Here is a 23,090-nt window from a genome sequence, read left to right on the forward strand (position 1 = left end):
GGCTGAGAATTTGCCAAAATTGATGAAAAATATGACTCCTTAGTTTAAAGCAGCACAAAATTTTTAAGCATAAAAAACAGAAATTCATAGCTAAATTTTTTAATCTTATAAGTATAAAAAATAAAAATAAATTGAAGGCATTTTTCATTGTCTTCTGATACCTGTTGTTGCCATGGAAAATCTGATTGTTATTTGTAGTTAATTTAAGTGTAATCCCCAAATCCATGGAAATAGAATCTATAATTTCTAAATTAATAGAGAGGAGACATCAGAGAATACAAAAAACTCAATAAAATAAATGCTAGAAAAAAGAGAGAAAAGGAGAAAAAACATGTATGCAAAAATATAAAGTAATATGATGGAAATAAATAAATTTAAGTGTAACAGTGCTTGTAATAAATATAAATGAGTTAAACTTACCAATTAAAAAAACCAAGGGCCACAAAGTCTCCAACATCACAGACCCCAGCTGCAAGAGACACCAATCTCCAAAGCCCCTTGGATATGGAGCTGCAGCACAGGTCCACAGTCGGTGTCCCATGCACCACTAGATCTGGTGTGCTATAGCACACTCCAGCATGCCTCTCCAGTCAGCAATTCCATGCCCCCTCTCCCTTGCAAGTGAAAATCTTTCCTTACCAAAGCCAGTCCCTAAAGTCTAGAAGAGGTAACTCCTCCTTCAAATGCACAGACACTGATACAAGTATACAAGGAACAAGAAAAAAACAAGGAAACATAACACCACCAAAAGAACTTCCAGTACCCAACCCTGAAGAAAGGGAGATCCATTAATTATGTGATGAAGAATTCAAAATAATTGCTCTTTTTTACAGAAATAGAAAATACAATCCTAAATTTCATATAGGACCACCAAGGACCACAAATAGCCAAAGAAATCTTGAGCAACAAAAGCAAAACTGGAGGCATCATACTTCCTGACTTCAAATTATAATGCAAAGCTATAGGAATCAAAATAGCATGGTACTGGCATAAAAATAGACACATATACCAATGGAGTAGAATAGAGAACCCAGAAATAAGCCTAGACATTCATGGTCAAATGATCTTCAACAAGAGTGCCAAGAAAACACAATGAGAAAAAAATAGTCTCTTCAACAAATAGTGTTGGGAAATGGATATCCACATGCAAAAGAATGAAATTGGACCCTTATACTATACACCAAATCAACTCAATGGATTAAATACTTAAGAGTAAAATCATGAAACTCCTTTAAAAATGGAGAAAAGCCTTGACATTGGTCTTGGCAATAATTTATTAAAAATGACAACAAAATCACAGGCAACAAAAGCAAAAATAGACAAGTGGAATTACATCAAACTAAAAAGATCCTACATAACAAAGAAAACAATAAGAGTGAAAAGTCAATCTACAGAATGAGAGAAAATATTTGCAAATTATATATCTGACAATGGGTTAATTGTTAGGTAGGACTAAGGCCATGCAGGTGGCAGGGCAGGAGGTTAGACATGCAGGTGGCAGGGCAGGCAATGGGGGATGTGGGCAAGGGCTGAGGGGTCAGGACCAATAACAACAGAGGAAAGAAATCACAACAGCAGGAACTTGAGGGTGGGGACTTTTCCTGACCAAGAGCATGTGCAGACAGTGGAGATTATGACCTAAGGTGAACTCTTTACCTACTTTCCCTCATTAGCATAGTAAAAGTCACACCCTCAAGTGTCATGACAGTTTACAAATACCATGGCAGCCCTCAGAAGTTATCCTATAAGGTAGAAAAGGAGGAGGAACCCTGATTCCAAGAATTCTCCACCTTTTCCTCAGAATGATCATGAATATTCCACCCCAGGCTTAGCATAAATTTAGAAAACCACCATAAAAGGAAGACCATACAAGGTCTTCTCCACTCATGGAGACAGACCCATTTCTCATTTTGAAACATACTTTTGCTTTCTACCCTCCCCTTCGCAATAAAGGCTACTGGTGTGGAAGTGATTCGAGTCTGTCATCACTCCGTCACACCAGCCCTGCCTGTGATTCTTCCAAGCCAGGAGACAAAGAAAAAGGACATCTTTCTCCAACACAAAACCAAACTCAACATTAATATTCAAAATATTTTTAAAAACTCCTACAACTCAACAGCAAAAAAATAAAATAAAATAACCTGAGTAAACAATGGGCAATGGACCTAAAAAGACACATCTCAAAAGAAGAAATTAGGCTGGGCGTGGTGGCTCAAGCCTGTAATCCTAGCACTCTGGGAGGCCGAGGCGGGAGGATGGTTTGAGCTCAGGAGTTCGAGACCAGCCTGAGCAAGAGTGAGACCCCATCTCTAATAAAAAAATAGAAAGAAATTAGCTGGACAACTAATACATACATATATATATGTATATAATTAGTCCCAGCTACTCAGGAGGCTGAGGCAGGAGGATCACTTGAGCCCAGGAGTTTGAGGTTGCTTGTGAGCTAGGCTAATAATGCCACAGCACTCTAGCCCAGGCAAAAGAGTGAGACTCTGTCTCAAAAAAAAAAAAGAAATTAAAATTGCCAATAGGTATATATGAAAAGGTGCTGAACATCTCCAATTATCATGGAAACACAAATTGAATCACAATGAGCTATCATGTAACACCTGTAACATCTGGTAGGATGTCTATTACCAAAAGGACATAAAGATAACAACTGTTAGTGAGGATGTGTAGAAAACGGAACACTTGTACACTGTTGATGAGACCATGAATTAATATAGCCATTATGGAAAATGGTATAGATTCCTCAACAAATTAAAAATAGAATTACTATATGATCCAGCAATCCCACTTCCAGGTATATATCCAGAGGAAATGAAATCAGTATGTCAAAGAGATATCTGCATTCCCATGTTAATTGCAGCATTATTCATAATAACCATACTAGGGAAACAACAAAAACGTCCTTTGATTAATGAATAGATAAAGAAAATGTGGTTTATATATACAATGAAATGTTATTCTGCCTTAACAGGAAATCCTGCTATTTGCAGCAAATAGATGAAGCTGGAGGACATTATGGTAAGTGAAATAAGTTAGATACTGGAAGATAAATACTGCATGATCTCACTTATATGTGGAATCTAAAATAGTCGAACTCATAGAAGCTAAGAGTAGTAGGACAGTGGTTGCCAGGGGCTAGGGAGAGGGCAGCATGGGGCGATGTTGGTCAAAGGGTACAAAGTCTCACTTATGTAAGATGAACAAATTCTGGAGAGCTAATGCACATCATGGTGACAAGAGTTAATAGTACTATATTGCAGACTTGAAATCCGCTGAACAGATAAATCTTAAATCTTTTCAACACACACAAAGACAAAATTGTTAACTATGTAGAGGTGACAGATATATTAATATTAATTAGCTGGAATGTGGTGATCATTTCACAATATATACATATATCAATACATCAAATTGTACAATGTAAGTATATACAATTTTTACATCAGTAATATCTAAATAAAGCTGTTGACAGGGGGAGAAAACAAAGAAATTTAAGAATGAGGGAAAAAATCAGCTTTCTTTGATTAGCCAATAATTTTCTTCAAGAATTGTATCTCACTGGGTAAAAACTGAGATTCCAAAAGTTGAAAGAAAGTTGAGAATTATTATTGCTTTTGAAAATCTGAGTCCTGGCCTGAGGATGGAGAGTAATTGGGACATTAAAGATGAAAGAATTGCTAAGAGGTTCAAAGAAAACAACCAAATAAAAAAGAAAAGAGAGGAAACAATTATTAACTCTAGGAAAAGAAAAGGTTACATAAAGTCAATTTCTTCTTAGTACACTATGTGACTTGGCCGTGAATAATATTTATATAGTTATAATAAAATGTATGTTGAATTTTTCCTGCCCTAAAAAAGATCTTTGTTACTTCAAACAGTTTCTGAGGGTCAGGAATCTAGAAGCAGCTTACAGGCTCTGGGTCTCTCAGGAGACTGTAGTCAAAATGTCTGCTGAGGCTGCAGTCCTTTGGAAGGTTGACTGGGACTGGAGGATCTGTTTCCAAGATGGCTCACTCCCATGGCTATTGGCAGGACGCCTCACTTCCAGTGTTGGCAGGAGGCCTCAGTTCCCCACCACATGAGACCTTCCACAGGGCTGCCTGAGTACCCTCATGACATGGCAGCTTGGCTTGCCACAGAGTGAGGTATTAGAGAGGCAGAGAGAGGGCAAAACAGAAGCTACAGCATCTTTTTTTTTTTTTAATTTTGGCATATTATGGGGGTACAGATTTTAAGGTTTCAATAAATGCCCATTCCCCCCTCCCCCAATAAGTCTGAGTCTCCAGCATGACCATCCCCCAGATGGTGCACATCTCACTCATTATATATGTATATACCCGCCTCCCTCCCCCCTCCCACCTGCCCAATACCCTATTACTGTAGTACCTATGTGTCCACTTAGGTGCTGCTCAGTTAATACCAATTTGGCTACAGCATCTTTGATAACCAAATCTCAGACGTGACACACCATCACTTCCACTTTATTCTGTTTGTTGCAATTGAGTCCCTAAGTCTAGCCCACACTCAGGGAAAAGTGATTAGGCTCCACCTCTTGAAGGAACAAGTATCAAAGAATCTGTGAACATTTTTCAAATCAGTACAACTATTGAAGTAGAGAATCCAAAAGAATATAAATACAATTTGTCATAATTAATAAGAAAGTTTAGCAAGGTTGACAAAAACAGAATCAATATACAAAAATCAACTGCATTTTTATGCTGAAGAACTAGAAAATGTCCATTTTTAATAAGATATGATATTAACTGATAGGAAGACTCAATTTTTAAAAAATTAGTAGTCCCCAAATTAACCTATAAATTTTTATCACACATGACATTCATTCTAAAATTTCACAGAAAGTCCAAAAAATGATGGGCAAGGTGCCTCATGCCCATAATCCCAGCACTCTGGGAGGCTGAAGTGGGAGGATCGCTTAAGGCCACGAGGTCAAGACCAGCCTGAGCAACATAGCAAGACTCCGTTTCCACAAAACATTTTTTAAAACTTAGCCAGGTGTGGTTGCATGCACATGTAGTCCCAGCTACTAAGGAAGGTGAGACAAGAGGATCACTTGAATCCAGTAATTCAAGGTTGTAATGAACTATAATCACACCACAGCACTCCAGCCTGGGTGACACAGTGAGATATTGTCTCCAGAAAAATAATAATGATAAAAGAATTTTAAAAGGCAAAAAAATAATCAAGAAATAGGCCGGGCGCTGTGGCTCACGCCTGTAATCCTAGCTCTTGGGAGGCCGAGGCGGGCGGATTGCTCAAGGTCAGGAGTTCAAAACCAGCCTGAGCAAGAGCGAGACCCCGTCTCTACTATAAACAGAAAGAAATTAATTGGCCAACTGATATATATATAAAAAAAAAAAATCAGCCGGGCATGGTGGCGCATGCCTGTAGTCCCAGCTACCCGGGAGGCTGAGGCAGAAGGATCACTCCAGCCCAGGAGTTTGAGGTTGCTGTGAGCTATGCTGACGCCATGGCACTCACTCTAGCCTGGACAACAAAGTGAGACTCTGTCTCAAAAAAAAAAAAAAAGAAAGAAATATTTGAAGATAGGTAAAATAAAGAAACTTGGACTAATTTTAAATCTATAGAAATCTAGAAAGGGTGTGTTTGCTAAAAAGATAGATAAGTTGACCAGTGTTCAAAACAGAGAACCTAAAAATAGACCCCGACATGTATAGACACTTAATATTTGACAGAAATGGCATTGCAAACCTATAGGGAAAGTTATATTATTCAGTAATTTCTGGGATAATTATTAATAGTTGTGCACCTTTTTAAGCAGATTAGATTTCCACCTCATACAAAAATGAATTCCAGCTGAATTAAAGACTTAAATAAAATATTCATAATTTTTAAATATTGGAATGAAATGTAGAAGAAATGTCCTCATGCCGTAGAGTTAGGAAAAGATCTCTTTAAACATGACATACAAAAGCACAATATAGATAATAAAGGATGGAAAATGTTACCACATTAATTTTTTAAATTCATTTCCAGCGACAGTCAGCATAAAGAAGAGAAATAATAAGCCACACTCTGGGAAAGTTATTTATATAATAGTAGTACACAGAATATAGGCAGTATTTCTACCAAAAAGGAGGCGCAAGGGTTCAAGATGGCTAACTCGAGACGTTGGACATGAGTTCTCCTCAGAGTGAAAAGACAAAGTTACAAGTGAATGGTCATAACTCAAATGGAATATCAAGGGGACAGAGTTGGAGCGCAGTGGAAAACTCGTGGGAACAATCTGCTGCACAGAAAAAGGAAGCAAGAGGCTGGCAGAGATGGGGAGGAACCCTGGAGACTTGGCATTGTGTGGAAAGGGTAGATGGGGATGTGTTGGTTCCTGTCGCCCCTGCAGGGAACAGCCAGCACCCAAAATGTCAGCGAGCTCCTCTGCCCTCGTGAACCAAACATTGCTGTGGGCAGCGACGTGGGGGATTCTCGAGGGCATCGTACCAAACTGCTAACTCGCGCCAGGCTGCGCGCCCTCCCCCTGGACTCAAGCAGCAGCAGCAGCAGCAGCAGGGCACCCTACTTGGGCCACAGCCGTCAGGGGACTGTGTCCTGCCCAGGGAACCTCAGCCCTGTGTCGCCACATCACAGGAGCCCCTGCTGGCATCCCTGGTGCCTGCTCAGAGGACAGCAGCCACACAGGGCTGGTTGGGCCCAGGGAGGGGCAGGTTCCCAGTGGCCTAGCCACCAGGGAGCGCTGCCCCTAAGGAAAGGGAAAGTGCAGCACACCGAGGGAGCCAGCCCTTGGGAGAAAGGAAACCGGAGCACGCGCTTTCCTGAGTGCGAGGGTTCCCCGCTTGTGCGTGGGAGCGGGGACACCGCCTGCAGCAGACACGCACAGGCTGTGCTTGGCTCTGCAGGGCGGAGCGGAAACCTCCCTGTTGGCCACACTGCTTCTGGCCCAGGCTCGGAGAGGGAGACTTTCTCTCCTCCTCCCCCATTGCTGCGGACACAGCAGAGGCTGCTGCCCCTGGAAGTTGGCACCGAGGACCACCTTTCTGGGTCTGAGGGGGACAACAGCGTCCCCACTGGTAGTGCAGCCACCCGGCCAGGGATTGCCCAAAAAGCAGGGCCCCTCTCTCCCTCTGCATAGAGTGGCAGTGTCTCCACAGAGGAGAGCAGGAGAACGGGGGAACTGTGGGTTTGGGGCTGAAGGAAGAGGCATTGCACTGCAGCCATTTGGACAGTGAGTCACAGGACAGGAGTCTTTTATGACTCTCGTCCGCATTGCGGCCTGGAGAGAGAAAGCAGTGTCTGACTGAACTGAGCTTTCTGAGCATAGAGATGGGGGGTGACAGAAAAATGGGTCATGTTCCTACCTGCCCAGGCTGTGAGACTGGGGCAGTACCCTCCCTCTGGGTACTGACTGTGCGGAGATAGCAATTCAACCAGGAGCTCCTCCAGCACCATCAAAGGCTTGTGCTCCCCACTGTGGCACCCAAGGACAGCCTTGCCCAGTACAGCGCCACCTAGCTTCACCGCCCCTACCCATCCCGACCCGGGCCAGGACTGAGGAGGGTGCTCAGGCCACAGCGCAGTCCACAGTGGCAGCCCAATGCCTGCAACAACTGACAGCTGTTCCTGGTAAACAAAGATCAAGCATGAACCCGATTGCTACCGTCTCAGACGGCTCCTCAAGTGCCATCTACTGGCCTGGAAGTCACACTGCACATCCCAATACAAAATCTGCTGACACAAGCACGCAGCACTTAAGAACAAGACAAGCTTCTTGAGACATGTGGTGGCTCCTCAGAAGGCGATGAGCCTGCTCACATGCTGAATACATTGCTACTACAACCAGCAGTTGAGAAAGCCACCATACTAAAGCAACCTACAACCAAAGAATTCAGTTTGCCACTGAAAGCACCCAGAAGCAAAGCCAAAGGATGGTATGCAATATATAGTCACATCCTCAAGGGAAAACAAAATCACAAATCCCATCCAAACAAAAGTAAATTCAAAACTAAGAAAAGATAGTTTCTTCCGATGAGAAGGAACCAGCATAACAATTCTGGCAGTATGAAAATACAGGGTGTAATGACACCCCAAAGGATCACACTAGCTCTCTAGCAATGATTCCTAACAAAAATCAAAATTGTCTCCTGGGTGTGGTGGCTCACGCCTATAATCCTAGCACTCTGAGAGTCCAAGGCTGGAGGATCTCTTGAAGCCAGGAGTTTGAGACCAGCCTGAACAAGGGCCAGACCTGTCTCTACTAAAAAAAAAAAAAAAAAGAAGAAGAAGAAAAAATTATCTGAGTGCAATGGTGTAGTCCCAGCTACTGGGGAGGCTGAGGCAGAAGGATCACTTGAGCCCAGGAGTTTTAGGTTGCTGTGAGCTATGATGATGCCACTGCACTCTAGCAGCCTGGGCCATAGAGTGAGACTCTGTCTAAAAAAAAAAAAAAAAAAGCTCAGAGAACTCCAGGGAAATACACTGCAAGAAGGACTTCATTGAGACATGTAGTCATCAGACTATCTAAGGTCAACATAAAGGAAAAATCCTAAAATCAGCAAAAGAAACGTGTCTAGTCACCTATAAAAGAAATTTGATCAGACTAAAAGTGGACTTCTCAACAGAAACCTTATAAGCCAGAAGAGATTGGGATCCTATTTTCAGAATTCTTAAAGAAAAAATTGTCAACCTTGAATTTTGTATCCTGCTAGAATAAGCTTCATAAGTGAAGAAGAAATAAAGTTTCCCAGACAAGCAAACACTGAGGGAATGTGTCACCACTAGACCCGCCCTACAAGAAATATTCCAGGGAGCTCTAACCATGAAAATGAACAGTCAATACCTGCCATCATAAAAATACATGAAAGTATAAAGCTCACGAGTCTTATAAAACAATTACACAAGTGAGGCTACACAGCAACTACATAGCAAATAACATCATGGCAGGAACAAAACCTCACATACCATTATTAACCTTGAATGTAAATGGATTAAATGCTGCGCATAAGAGATAGATTGATGGAATGGTTAAAAACACATGATCAAACTATATGCTCTAGATTTCAGTTTCTTGAGCAAAAAAAAAAAAAAAAAAAAACTATATGCTATTTATAAGAAAATCACCTTACTTAAAGATACTTACAGACTGAAGATAAAGGGGTAGCAAAAGATATTCTACACAAATGGAAACCAAAAGCAAGCAGGAGTTGCTATACTTACATCAGATAAAACAGACTTGGCCGGGCGCGGTGGCTCACGCCTGTAATCCTAGCACTCTGGGAGGCCGAGGCGGGCAGATTGCTCAAGGTCAGGAGTTCAAAACCAGCCTGAGCGAGACCCCGTCTCTACCATAAAAATAGAAAGAAATTAATTGGCCAACTAATATATATAATATAAAAATCAGCCGGGCAAGGTGGCGCATGCCTGTAGTCCCAGCTACTCGGGAGGCTGAGGCAGGAGGATTGCTTAAGCCCAGGAGTTTGAGGTTGCTGCGAGCTAGGCTGATGCCACGGCACTCACTCTAGCCTAGGCAAGAAAGTGAGACTCTGTCTCAAAAAAAAAAAAAAAAACAGACTTTAAAACAAAAACAATAAAAGAAGACAAATAAGGTCCATTACATAATGATAAAGTGTTCAACAAGAAGGTAATAATCCTAAATATACATGCACCCAACACCAAAGCACCCAGATGCCTAAAACAAATACTACTTGAGCTAAGAAAAGAGAGAGACAAAAGCTCAACAATAGTGGGAGTCTTCAACATCCCACTCACAGCACTAAACAAATCATTCAAACAAAAAATCAACAAAGAAACATGGGACTTAAATTGGACATTAGACTAAATGGATCTACCAGACATTTATAGAATATTCAATCCAACAACCACAAAATATACTTCATTCTCATCAGCACATGGAACATTCTCCACGATAGACCATATGTTAGGCCACAAAACAAGTCTCAATAAGTTTTTTAAAAATTGAAATCATATCAAGTATCTTCTTACATCACAGTGGAATAAAACTAGAAATCAACCATAAGAGGAACTGCAATCCCACTGCTGGGTATCTACCCAGAGGGAAAAAAATCATTACATCAAAAAATGCCTCCACTTGCATGTTTATGGCAGCACAATTTGCAATCACAAAGGTATGGGACCTAAGTGCTCATCAACTAATGAGTGGATAAATAAAATATGGTGTGTATACACACACACACACACACACCATGGAATACTACACAGCTGTAAAAAGGAACAAAATAATATCTTTTGCAGCACCTGGTATGGAACTGGAAGCCATTAACTTTAGTGAAGTAACTCAGGAATGGAAAACCAAATATCACGTTCTCACTTATAAGTATGAGCTAAGCTATGGCTACACACGCACGGTCATACAGATATTGAAGGATATCTGTGGTATAACAGATACTGAAGACTCAAAAGGGTGGAAAGTAGGATGCAGGTGAGGGATGAAAAATTACCTATTGGGTAAAATGTATGGTATTCAGATGATGCATATGCTAAAGACTTTACCACTATACAATATATCCATATAACAAAACTCCACTGGTACACTTTTATCCCCTAAATCTAATGAAATAAAAAAAGAATTAAGATTTAGTGAATGGGACATGCTTAATCACTCTCGTGGTATATAATTAAGAAATTCAGACAGAAATTGATTTTTTAAATGAAGATTCTGGAGGCAATTATTCAATTTTAGGACTGTAGGGCCAATATGAAATTTTCAAAAAATTCTAGCATCATAGGTATGTAGGAACATTGCTTGAAGAACAAAAGGTAATACGGTGGTATTTTAGAGCTAATAAAAATAATAATATTAGAATGTATGTTATTCATGTGGACATTGGGACCAATAGAGGGCATTCCTTTCAAAAGCATTGCACAACTTTAGTATCTTTTGCCTGGGTTTCTAAACCTTAGAAATAAACTTCACCTTTGAAATACCTATGTCAGTTTTCCCCTTTTACTGTCAACTGAAAACAAAAGTATTATACCATCTCAACCACCTAGCTCCTAAATAGAAGATTCAGGATTTCGTTTTAAAAAAAAAACTTATTCAACAGGAATAATGTCAACCCTTGGTAAGGTCCCAGTTTTTTGGCTGGCAGTTCAGGGCTCCCCAGTTTTCCAATTTCTGTCCCTATTGCACAAGCATTGCTAATGTGGTTTCCTACGTGCAGGAATCAGCAAAAAAAGAAAAAGAAAAGAAAGAAAGAAATCAGATGTTGCCATTCATCTGGTGACTGATGAAATTTAGCTTGTACCTGACCTGGAAAATCCCAATCTGTTTCTACAGTGATTCAATTCTACAGATTCTGAAGAACTGAGGACTAATGCTTAAAATGTTCCTGACCCTCAGCCCACAGCAGGTCTGAGCATACGATACAGTTGTGTGGGGGAGTCCAGTTGTCCACAAGCTAAGAAGAGACCAGGTGAACTGCTCTTTGAAGGACTTCAAGCAGCATCATGTACAGGCAAACTGCCGCAGCCTGGCTATATCATGTCTGTGTCTCACGGAGCCTTAGAAACACACTAGGGGAAACTGCTAGAAAGCTAAAACCATTTGTTGATAAAAGGGATTCTGCCAAGCTGTAAATTCGTGTTCTTTATTCTACACATAGACAAGGTCAGAGGACTATGTGTTTCCCTGATTATCAGAGGTTCCCAGGGCAAAAAAAAAAAAAAAAAAAAAAAGATATGTACAGGCTACATAGGGCAATTGGAAAGAAAACACCATGAGAGGGTATGAGCATGGGTGTTGAATACTTTCAACATGGTCTCCACTATTATTAAATCTTTGATGCCTAAATATACAATAGTTTTTATAACAGTAAAGTAAAAGTCTGCTTTGCTAAGGAAAATTCTGTAGGAAAATTGTTCTCCAACTTGAATGCACATTGGAATCACCTGGAGAGATTTTAAAATACTGATGCCTGGGTCCCACCCTCAGAGACCATTGTAACATAATTGTCATGGGTTGTGGTCTGGACATTGGGGATTTTTTGAAAGCTCTCCAGGTGATCCAAATTCACAGGAAAGTTCAAGAACCACTACTTTTGGAGAACCATTCCAAGGACTACCATGGCCATCCACCCAGGTTTTTTTTCTTTTGTGAGTTCCCATTTTTTACAGAAACAGCTTAATTGACCTGCCTGGACCTAACCTGGTTTCTCTTCCTGCCCTTCTGAGTTGCTCTTAATATCTCATTTGATTTAAATGCTTTTGAAAGCCTCAACCATCTTGATTGCAACTTCATTAGAGACTTTGAGACAAAGTTACTCCCAAATTCCTGATCTATAGAAAAGTAAGATAGTAAATGCTTATTGTCTTAAACCAGGTTCTAAATAATTAGTTACATAGCACTAGACAACTAAGATCCTATTCTAAGCACTTGGCATTTTTTAATTCATAATAACCCTTTAATCTATTAGGGTAGGGTTTGCCATGTTAAGAACCTCCAGCCTACCTATCTGCCTACCAAGCATCTTATCCCCATTTTGGGTGGGGAAACCAGGACACAGAAAGGCTAATTAATTGTCCATGGTCACACAGTTAATAATCATGTGAGTGGAGATTCAAATCCAGAAGGTCAGGATCCAGTGCGTTGCTCTCAACCACTACACTGCTGTCTCTCAGAGCAGTTAGAACACATGTCTGAGGCTGCATGACAGATAGCTTCAGGAAACCACTGAAGGCCCATGCCTTCACCTAGGATCAACTGAGACAGAATCTATAAGGTACTGATGGTCTTTAGGTAACCCCCACCTTCCATGTGATTCCAATGTGCACCCAGGGAAAAGAACCAAAGGTAGAGCTTTGCTACTCCAAGTGTGGGTCCAGGAACTTGTTAGAAGAAGAATTTGTATTTCAGCAAGATTTCCCAGTGCCTTGTACAACATTAAAGTTCAAGAACACTGCTGTAATCCCTGCCCCAGACCACACTGAGTAATGGGCAGCAGCTGAACATCAAAACAAATTGGCACACCTGGAATTTTCTGCAGCGTCTGAAATAGGGTGCATAGAGAAAAGCTAAGCTTAGCATTTTATAAAGTGGTTCTTCAAAATACCAGAAAGACAGGATAAAAGAAAACTTGGGAAGACAGGTGGGAAAAGCAGAAGAGAACAAATAACTTTTCTCTGTGTCAAAGAGAAATAAAGAACTCCAGGGAGTGATAAGTAAAAATTAAGGTGTCAGAGAAAGCCTGGCTGAAAAGACAAAAATCAAACAAGACAGCAAAATTGCCTCTCATCGGTTTGAGGCCAGTGGTAACTGTATACTCACTGTATGGCTTTGGAGTTTTCATGAAAGGAATGTGAAAAACTGCTTTATTCTAGCCTTATCTGTTTATAGTAAATAACATGCCAGTAAAAGTTAACAACTTAAAAGGAATGAAACAAAACTTCTTACTTTTGCCCTATTCAGTTATCAGTAGTATAATTATAACTAATCCTCAGTTATGGATAGCTGGCTTTATGACATACCCATGGACTTTAAATTTTATCAAAGCCACATGTTATTTAAAAATTCAATCACATGCAGCATTTCCTTCATTGTCCACAAAGTTTCCAGGAAGGTGGGAAAAGAGTGCCATATTAGTCTATAGATGGGAAAATGAAGGTCTAACGAGACTATTAGTAGCATCCTTCTCAAAATAGGACAAAATAGGACACTAGAACCCACTCCCCATGTGGCTGCTTAGATAGCAGAAGTCTCTGCTACTTCCCCAAAAGAAGATATAACTTAAAGGGTAAATCCAACAGCATTTGCAACATAGATAGCAGTCTAGCAGTGGTTGTAAAACATTTTAGTGTTCATTGTATCCCCTGGAGGGCTTGGTTTCAAAACAGATTGCTGGGCGCCATCCCCAGAATTTCTGACTTAGTAAGTTGGGCGGTAGCCAGAGAATTTGCCTTTCTAACATGTCTCCAGGTGATACAGATGCTCCTGGTCCCAGGGTCCCATGTTGAGAGCCACTGCAATATAATATGGTGAATAACACTACAGCCTAGTGTTAAGAAGCTAGAACTCTGAGCCTGTGTCATGGCTGAAATCCCAACTCTGCTTCTTCCGAAATGTGTGACCTTAGCAAGTCACTTAACCTCTCTTTGTCTCTATTTCTTTATTTGTAAAATGGGGACAGTCACAGCAGTATCTCTTAGGGTTGTCAGAATGATTAAAAATGTTAATTCATCTAAATGGCACAGAACCATTCTTAGCAAATTATAAAAGCTTTCTCAGTGTCAGCTGTTAGTATCAATGCATGTTGAAGAGAAAAATTTATTTTTATACTAGCTTTACTCAGCATGAATGCTTCCTCAGCAGAGCTAAAAAAAAAAAAAAAACCCTCATTTTATTTACTTATTTATTCAGTTATTTTATTGTAAATATAATTACCAGTCTTGTTCACAAATGCTTCATATGAAACAATAATCCATCAAATGAAAGAATAATATGGTTTTCTGTGACTTAAAACATATTCCAGAATGTATAAGCAGATCTTGCCACAAGTCTATAGTTATAACAGAATCAAAAGACATATTGTTCTTTACAAAACACTCTTGTACACTGCAATTGTTCAATAATTATTTAATAATCCATGCTATGGCATAAAAGTAGGAATTACCTGCCAGGAAAAGGAAGTGAGAATGTCAGGTCACAGCATTTTGGAGCAGGAAGAACACAATGCAGGAGCAGAGACGATCCAACACCATGGCAGACTGGATCCAAGATGGCCATCGCTGCTGTGCATGCTGGGAGAAGCAGCCAGCAAAAGCTCAACGTCTGGAACTCTGGATCTAGAATGAGCTAAGGCAGAACCAGCTGAAAGAATTTAGAAATAAATATTCAGACACACAGACAGACCAGAAAAGGCAAACCCAGAGTTCAAAGAGGAGGAGGAGAAGGCTGGTAAATGGAGGGATCTGGCATTGCCTGAAGGATCCATAGGCAAGAGTTTAAGTCCACTTGCAAAAGATACTGCAAACATAGTACTCTCTTCCTATCATGAAAATATCACAAATCAAACTCTTGGCCCTCCATCTTCTGGCCCCATGCTCTCCCACCTCTGTTTCCTACTTTATCTTAACTACTTTTTGTCCAGTCAGTCCCACTGCTTGCAATTTTCCTGAAACATAATGGATGCTGCAGCAGCCATGCCTGTGCTAATACTAGTATCTTGACTTGAGGCAGGCTCCTCTTCTTACTGAATCCTTTTCACCCTTTAAAGCCAAGTCAAAATCCATTTTTTCTGCTTTCCAAAGGAAAATTAATTTCTCCTTCCTCCATGCTCATATTGCTTCTTTTTAGTCATTCTGTTAACACATAACACCCTGCCTCATGGTACCTGAACTGGTGTCTGCCTGACATTCTCACTTCCTTTTCCCTGTGCCTCAGTCCTAAATTACTCGAGGTATGGTACCAGTACTCTGAACATAGGGCCTGACAGTAGTAGATGTTGCAGGGCTCTCTGAGCTCTCCATTCTCCATCAGGTCCAGGATTCTTTCTGTAAGCACTTGTGGATCTATGTCAGAGATTTTTCTCTTGTGACTGGATTGTGCTTGGCTATGCAGAGGAAAAATAAGAACTATGGAATGAATGCCCCTAAGAACAGCCCTCAACCAATTATGGTCATGGATTGGTGGATTATTACCCAAAGCTCCCTTCCTCTTAGATAGAACAACTCTGAGATGCGTGTTCTACACAGTCTCTGAGAGGTTCCCAACAAGTTTGAGCCACAGTTGTTTTGAGCAATAATTTACTCACTAATGTGCCCTATATTGGTTCCTTCTCATCTCCTTCTCACTTCCGTACTTCTCTGTTGGTGTTTCCCAGAATCACCTCTCAAATAAACACCTATTCTGGAATCCTTGTCTTAGAGTCTATCTTGAGGAATTGAATCTAAGACAATGCTCAATAAATATCAGTATTTCGTTAGATGACCTATATTCATGGAAGAGATAAGACCAAAAGGAGAGAGAAGAAACTCCAAGAATGGTAGATGAATGTTAGGATAAATTCTCAGAGGCAAGACTGAACAAGTGGCTTCAGAGCCTTTCCTGGCCTGGAGGTTACAGGTTGTAGAGAGGGACAGTCAAGTCTGAACAGATAGACCAGATGAGAGCAAATTTTTATGATGCTGATCTTCCCCGTAAAATCCTCAAAGTTTTTCTCATGGGATTCTTTGTGGAACAGCTACACATAAATTCATTTATTAAAGTATTTTAGCATTATGGGATTAAGACATAGGTACTCTCAGAAAGTGTACAGAAATACAACTAAGAAAAATGTCTTCAGTTATAGAGGTGATGGTGTGTTAAATGGGGCCCTTTCTCTTATCTCAGAATTTCAGTGAAAGGCGCAAAGAGGAGAACCATATCAGTAAGCATAGGCAGGGTAAATCTGCAGTAACAAACACCCTCAAAATCTCAGTGCTTTAAAAGAAATATTTGGTTTTTTGAATACACTACATGTCTAAGGCAGGTTTGTGGAAGGCTCTGCTCCGTTTTGTCACTCAGAGACCCAAGCTGACAGAGGCTTACATCATCTTACCACTCCAGTATCTCAAAAGCAAGTCTTCACAGTTTGCCATAAATGAAAAAAAAAAAAAAAAAAATAGTGAGGAGTCAAGCACTGGCAATTAAATGCTGCCATCCAGTAATGAAATGCATGTTTATTACTCACATTTCATTGAGTCACATTGCCAGTCACATTGCCACACCTAACTCAAGGGCAACAGGAAATTTTAATCATCCATGTGCTTCACAGTGGAGATGAACCACATATTGGAGAATGTTATATAACACAGCTTTGATATTATTAATATAACTGAAGAACAGCCCCCCAAAGATTTCCATGTATTAACCCCCAGAACCTATTACTATGTTGCCTTACTTGCAGAAGGGACTTTGCAGATGTCATTGAATTAAGAACCTTATGATAGAGACATTATCCTGAATTATCTGGGTGGGCCAAATATCAGCACAAAGGTCCTTATAAAATGGGCAAGAAGGTCAGAGTCAAAGACAATGGAAGCAAAGAGGGAGATTTGAAGATGCATTGCTTCTGTCTTGGAAGACTAGGAAGAGGCCACTAGCCAAAGCATGCAGGTGTCACAAGAGGGTAAAAGTAGCAAAAACAACAGGTTCTTCCCTGGAGCTTCATGCAGGAACTGCTGACACATTGATTTTTAGCCCACGGAGACCAAATTTAGATTTCTGGCCTCCAAATTTTAAGATAAATCTGTGTTGTTGTAAGCCGCCAAGTTTGTGATCATTTGTTACAGCAGCCATAGTGCAATAGACTGAATGTTTATATTCCCCCAAAATTCATATGTTGAAATCCTAACCCTCAAGGTGATGGTATTAGTAGGTGGGGTGTTTGGGAGGTGATTAGGAGTCAGATTATTGCCCTTACAGAAGAGGCTTCAGAGAGATCCCTCACTCCTTCCACCATGTGAGGTTACAGTGAGAAGCATGTATATGGAGAAGCAGACCCTTCCCAGACATTGATTCTGCTGGCACTTTAGTCTTGGACTTCCCAACCTCCAGAACCATGAGAAATAAATGTGTGTTGTTTATAAACTACCCAGTCTATGGTAATTTTTATAGCACCCTGAATGGACTAAGACATATAGGAAACTAGTAAGACAGCCATCCTTCAGGACCTTTTAAGACGTGGTCAGACTGCTTGTCTGACTATCAATCTCCATCACCCACCCCCAACATAAATCAGAGAAAATTAGAAGCTTGAAAAGGGAGTGTTGGTAGTAATTTATTGGAGTAGAAAGTTTTTTGGCTTTTCTTCCTGCATCTTGCCCCAGACCAAGGGAAAAGGGACTTCCAGTAGAACTCCTCATAGAGAAAGTGGTGCCAACAAGACAGGGAGACTGGCTTCTCACTCCCTGTCAGAAAACATAAACGTGAAAGCCCATTTGGTGTGGCCACTAGGGCAGAGCATGTGAAAGAGTTCTTGGAACCTGATGCATGTCACCGGGAATTTGGAGCATAAACAAATATGGAGACTGATGTCTGCTTCCTGCCAGGAGAAATCCAAATGTAGGGGGTGAGTGACTAGCTACAGCTATCTGCCATGAGCAAGGCAAAGAGGAAGCAAATGTCATATGTTGAAATCTTAGTCGCCAAGGTGATAGTATTGGGAAGTGATTAGGTCATGAGGGCAGAACAAGTTTTAGGTCATCTTTTAGTAGGGTAAGGATGCCTGAGTAGATTGACCGAGGAGATAAGCCTGGAAGATAGCCTGGCTTAAGGCATCTGACGGTACCGAGAAGAGGGCTGCTTTCAGGGCAGAGAGAGAGGCTGTGCAGGGTATACAGCTAGGACAGGGAGGGCAGGAGCTGAGGAGAGGTCTCAAAAGGTCAAGCAAAGAATGAATCAACAGCTTGAGGTATGGAAAGTACAAGAGTTCCCCAGTGATAATATCTAAGAAATGCATAAATTTATTCCACAAAAGAGTCAGTATTTGGGCACCCGCTATCACAGAGGAAATGGTGGCCAACAGGTGTCAGCCAAGAGAGGTACACTGAGCACTAAATTTAAAAAATTTAAAAAATAAAAAAAAAATTTTTAAAAAAAGCAGGAAATGGGATGCAGAAGTGGGATGGTGAAAAAATAGACCATCAATCCTTCATTTTTTCCAGACCCTGAGCCATGAGTCTTCAGGCCTGAGCTATAGGAGAAGAACATATTTTTAACAGCATGCAAGATTAACAAGATTGACTTAGTTTGGACCATATTTATAACACAGAAATGAAACTGTTCTTACAGCTGAAAGTGAACAAAAAGCTGTCATTAGGGGAAGGAGAGGCCAGAGAAATGCAACAGAGAATTTTGAAGTCAGTAATGGAAGGAAAATAAATCCATTTCCTGTTTTTGCTTCCATCAAGTTAGGCTCATTCAATAAACCAGCTATATAAGCCAAAACAAAATGTTGCACAAATTTTTACCATCCCATTCTTCTTTCTGTGATAGAAAAATAGGATGGACAATATCAATTTTTTATCTATTTTATGTTCTCTATATCACTGGTCATTAGAAAGTAACTTTTCAAAGCTAGCTTTATAAGTATCTAGTATGCTCTCAATTACAAATAGCAGAAGACTCCAATAAAGAATGCTTAAATAAATACAAACTTTCATTATTTTATGTAACTATAAGTGGGGCAGCTCCAGGATTGGTTAATTCAAGACTCAATGACATCATAACCTCAGAGTCTGAGATTATCTTCCCTCATAGTCACAAAATGGCTGCTGAAGCTCTACTAACACATTTTCACTTGACAATGTCCAAAGATAGGAATACAAGCATATCTTTCCCTCTGCTCTCCTTTTAAGATCAAAGAAAACATGTCCAGATGCCCTTCATCCAACTTCCCTTCAGTGCCACTGACAAGAATTGGGTCACATTCCATGCTGAAATCACTCACTGGAAAGGAGAATAAAACTACCACAGTCGGCTTGAGCTTAATAAGATTCACCCCTGGGACCAGAATGGACTGAAGCCTATACATGATACATGAATAAAGTGTGTTCTCTTAAAAGGGTGAGGAAGCAATGACTGCTGGTAGGCAACCAGCACATCATGTAAAGTAGAGAAGATTATTTATCCTGCCAGGCCAAAAGAGGTGATGTCTCAGGTAAGGTTTCTAGAAGCAGAGCCTGAGACACAATTTATTGCAGGAGGGCCCTCAGGAGAAGGGGAGTATGGAAAGTGCAGCCTGAGTTTCATCTACTACTTCTAGAGCTTTTATAGGACATGGAACCTAAGCTAGAAAGCATCCCATATTCATACCTGGGGCAGGGAAAGGTGTTAAGCAAGAAGGAGGTGGTCTCAGCTGGACTTGACCTTCAGCCTGATTCCATGGGGAGCCCGGCGGGTGATTCGTCCCACAAAATTGGTTCCTACCTTAATGTACAGAGACAGACCTTTTGCACCTCATTTTCAATAAGTCATTGTCTGTGAGTTGCTGGATAAGGTGTAAACTCTGAGGCAAGTGACTCCCTTCACTGGGAGGACAATTGTCTGGAGAAAAGAACAGCTATGAGTCCTCAGCAGCCAACACTCTTGACATCTGGGCACGTGTGCACCAGGCCAGTAAAGAGGAGCTGGGTAGGACACTAACAACATCCACCATTGATGCTGTTGCTGGAAACAGACTTGAGAACTGACAAACTTAACCAGCTGCCAGAGTGATACTCTCTCCAAGTGCCTGGCACCCTGCACTGTGCAGGTCTCTCCTATAACAAAACAATTACAGAAAGTGCGGTTGCCCCAGGCCACTGCACAAACACCTGTGTTTCCTCTGGAGGAGCCCAAACCTGCTAGTATGCTCCAAAGTTCAGCACTTAGCTCCCCATGGTGCAGCCTGAGTTTCAGCCACTGCTTCTAGAGCTTTTATAGGACATGCAACCTAAGCTAGAAAGCATCCATATTCATAACTGCCCTGCTGCCCCCGTCTGCCCACCTGTTGGAAGGTGCTACAAGCCACACTCGCAAGCTAACAAGCCTCCAAAATGGCTAGTTCTGGTTCCCTCTGTGGGTCTGAGTAGTCTCATCCTTGAGGTAAAAGAAGCAACTGAACTTGGAGAGTCATTTGCTTTGATCTGATGATATCGGGCGAAAGTGAAGTCAAGATGAATCTCCCAAAGCCTATGACCCAGTCTCAGGCCTACAGAGTATCATTCAATGGCACACTTTCAACAAACCTTCCATGGCCATCACTCTGATCAGAAAAGGTTAAGCAACTCTGCCACTTTTCAAATTTCACTCCAGATTTCCCCCAGGTTAAAGAGAGCCGAGTTACAATAATTCCTCTTTTTTCACTAGAAATGGAAAGACTTTAGAGGATACCAAGACAATGAACAAGTCTTTCCAAATAATCCATTTTAAAAATTATGGGTTGAATTGCAATATACAGATTCATTTCCTCTTAAAATATAGCTGGATTTTGAAAGTAGGAAGAAAGGAAGCCCGAACAAATCAATTTTGGCAGAAGCTAAAACATTTGAAAACAACTTGAATATTCTGGCTGCCACTTAACAGGAAATGGTAAAAAATTCTGAAGCCTACCAATAATTAATATTAGAGAAGTCATGCTTCTAATAAGCAGGTAAGTGAGGCAAGAATATATATATTTTGTCTTGTGTTTTCATTTCCTGCATTTATGTTTTATCTGCTTTATATATTGTAAGCTCTTTGCCAGGAAGGTTTGATCCAGGCTCACCCTTGCATAGCCATCCCCCCCCTAGACCTTGAACACAGAAGGCACTCAATGGGTATTTGTTGAATTTATGAGTAAATAAAATCAGCAGAAATTTAGTTAAACCATTTTATGATCTGTTACTACCATCATTAACAGTACAACTTATCACTTACCCACCTAAAAAAATATATATTGGAACAAGTCTTCTTAACACTTTAGCACCTTATGTATAAATGACTTGCCAAAAACAAGCTAAACTGCAAAGCCTTTAGAAGCAAAATCCATTCCTTTATGTGCTTCAATATCTGCAAATAATTCTGAGGGTTAAGAGAAATTCATTACGTAAGGATGCCATCTGCTGGGAAACACTTACAAACTCTTGCTTTATGGACTCACCATTCACATTTCTCACCAAAGGAGAGACCCTAAGGTGTCAAAAGGTTTGTAAACACTGGAGACCAATCCTAGAATGTCATCGTTCTCATTTTAGGTAGGATCATTTCAAATCAAAGCACAAAGGGAAAGAAATCCTGAAAGATAAATTTTGGAATGAATGGTGTTCAGGTCCTAGCCACTCAGAGAACATTTTCTATGCATCTAATTTTATCCTATCCATGCTATCTTATGAGACTGCCTCATGTTTGCAGCATTGGTTTAGGGTCAGAAGCACTAAATCCAGTCTCTTGGCTGAATTTCATCTACATAAATTATATCCTGATATTTTCTCTTACATTTCATCTGAAAAGGAGATTGCTCACTTCCTGGCCCAAACTGATCTTAGTAATGCTAGAAGAAGACTGAACATTGGGTTTAAAGTCTAGATAGCCCCTTCAATCTTTATTCTCCCTCCTTTCCCCACCCTTCCTCTCTGTCTCCTTATTCTAGTTGAATGTTTTTATTGTCTAATAAACGAATGTTTCTAGGAAGTCTCCTTTGAGGAAGATGTTCGTCTTTCACTGCTCTGAAAGACTATTGAGAAATTCTTTCCTTCTATTAAACCTTGAGAGCAGAGTGGAGGGACGGGAGCCACAAAAAGTGCTGGGGTGGAGCGTACTTTGGAAATGTCAGAGGTGGCTGGAATGGACAACTTCTTACTTAGAAAGAGGTTGTGAGGTTCAGCAAAACTCTTATATCCACCTTTGCAATTTGGATTAAAGGAAATAACCAAAGAACAGTCAGCTAGTCCTCAGGATGGGAGTAGTGCCCGAGAAGCACCCTTCTTCTAGGAAGAAGAGGGTCTCTGTGCAAGGGCTCAAGTGTGTGCCCTCTCTTGATCCCTCCCCTCTGCTGTCCCCTAGAGCCCCCGTCCTGCTGATGCTCTGACTCCACCATTCAGTCCAGCTCTTTGGGAAAGTGAAGCCTAGAGTTGCTTGCACATCTCACAAGGAAGGTGCTCAAATCCGTGGTTTAGCTAAGATGCTTGAAGTTACTGTTGCATAAAATTATACTGAGCCTTTCTGGGGGCTGCTCAATAGGATCATCTGGGTGGCGTATTGTCTATCCCCAGAAAAGGCCTGCTGGCTGTCCACCCAAAGGTCTCACAGGGACACATTCTTTACCTTTGTGAATATTATAAGCTGGATCCTGGCCCTCAGCCTCTCCAGGCTCAATACTGGCTTTCGTCAGCACACTGGGAGTGGGTCCACCTGGGAATCGCTTGGGAAGCTGCAAAAATTATGACATCCGAATCACACTGTCAGAGACTCTGACTTAACTGGTATGGGTGTGGCCTTCCATTAGGATTTTTAGAAGGTCTCCCAGGTGATTCTAACTGGTGGCCAAGGTTGAGGACCACTGTCCCAGAGATAGACTCACATTAATCAAACCCAAGGACATCTTCTCAGTTGACAA

General features: G+C 40.9%; 1 long non-coding RNA gene across 1 annotated transcript in view; it reads right to left on the minus strand.

The window, feature by feature from the left end:
• The window catches only part of LOC105865958 (uncharacterized), a 138,117-nt gene extending 123,389 nt beyond the window's left edge, over nucleotides 1-14,728 (minus strand). Inside the window, exon 1 of the long non-coding RNA XR_001151651.2 lies at nucleotides 14,646-14,728. This is a non-coding gene — a long non-coding RNA (uncharacterized LOC105865958). The remainder of the gene's footprint in view (nucleotides 1-14,645) is intronic.
• Nucleotides 14,729-23,090: the final 8,362 nt, after the last annotated feature.

Source organism: Microcebus murinus, chromosome 16 (genome assembly GCF_040939455.1).
Source record: "Microcebus murinus isolate Inina chromosome 16, M.murinus_Inina_mat1.0, whole genome shotgun sequence".
Lineage (NCBI taxonomy): Eukaryota > Metazoa > Chordata > Mammalia > Primates > Cheirogaleidae > Microcebus > Microcebus murinus.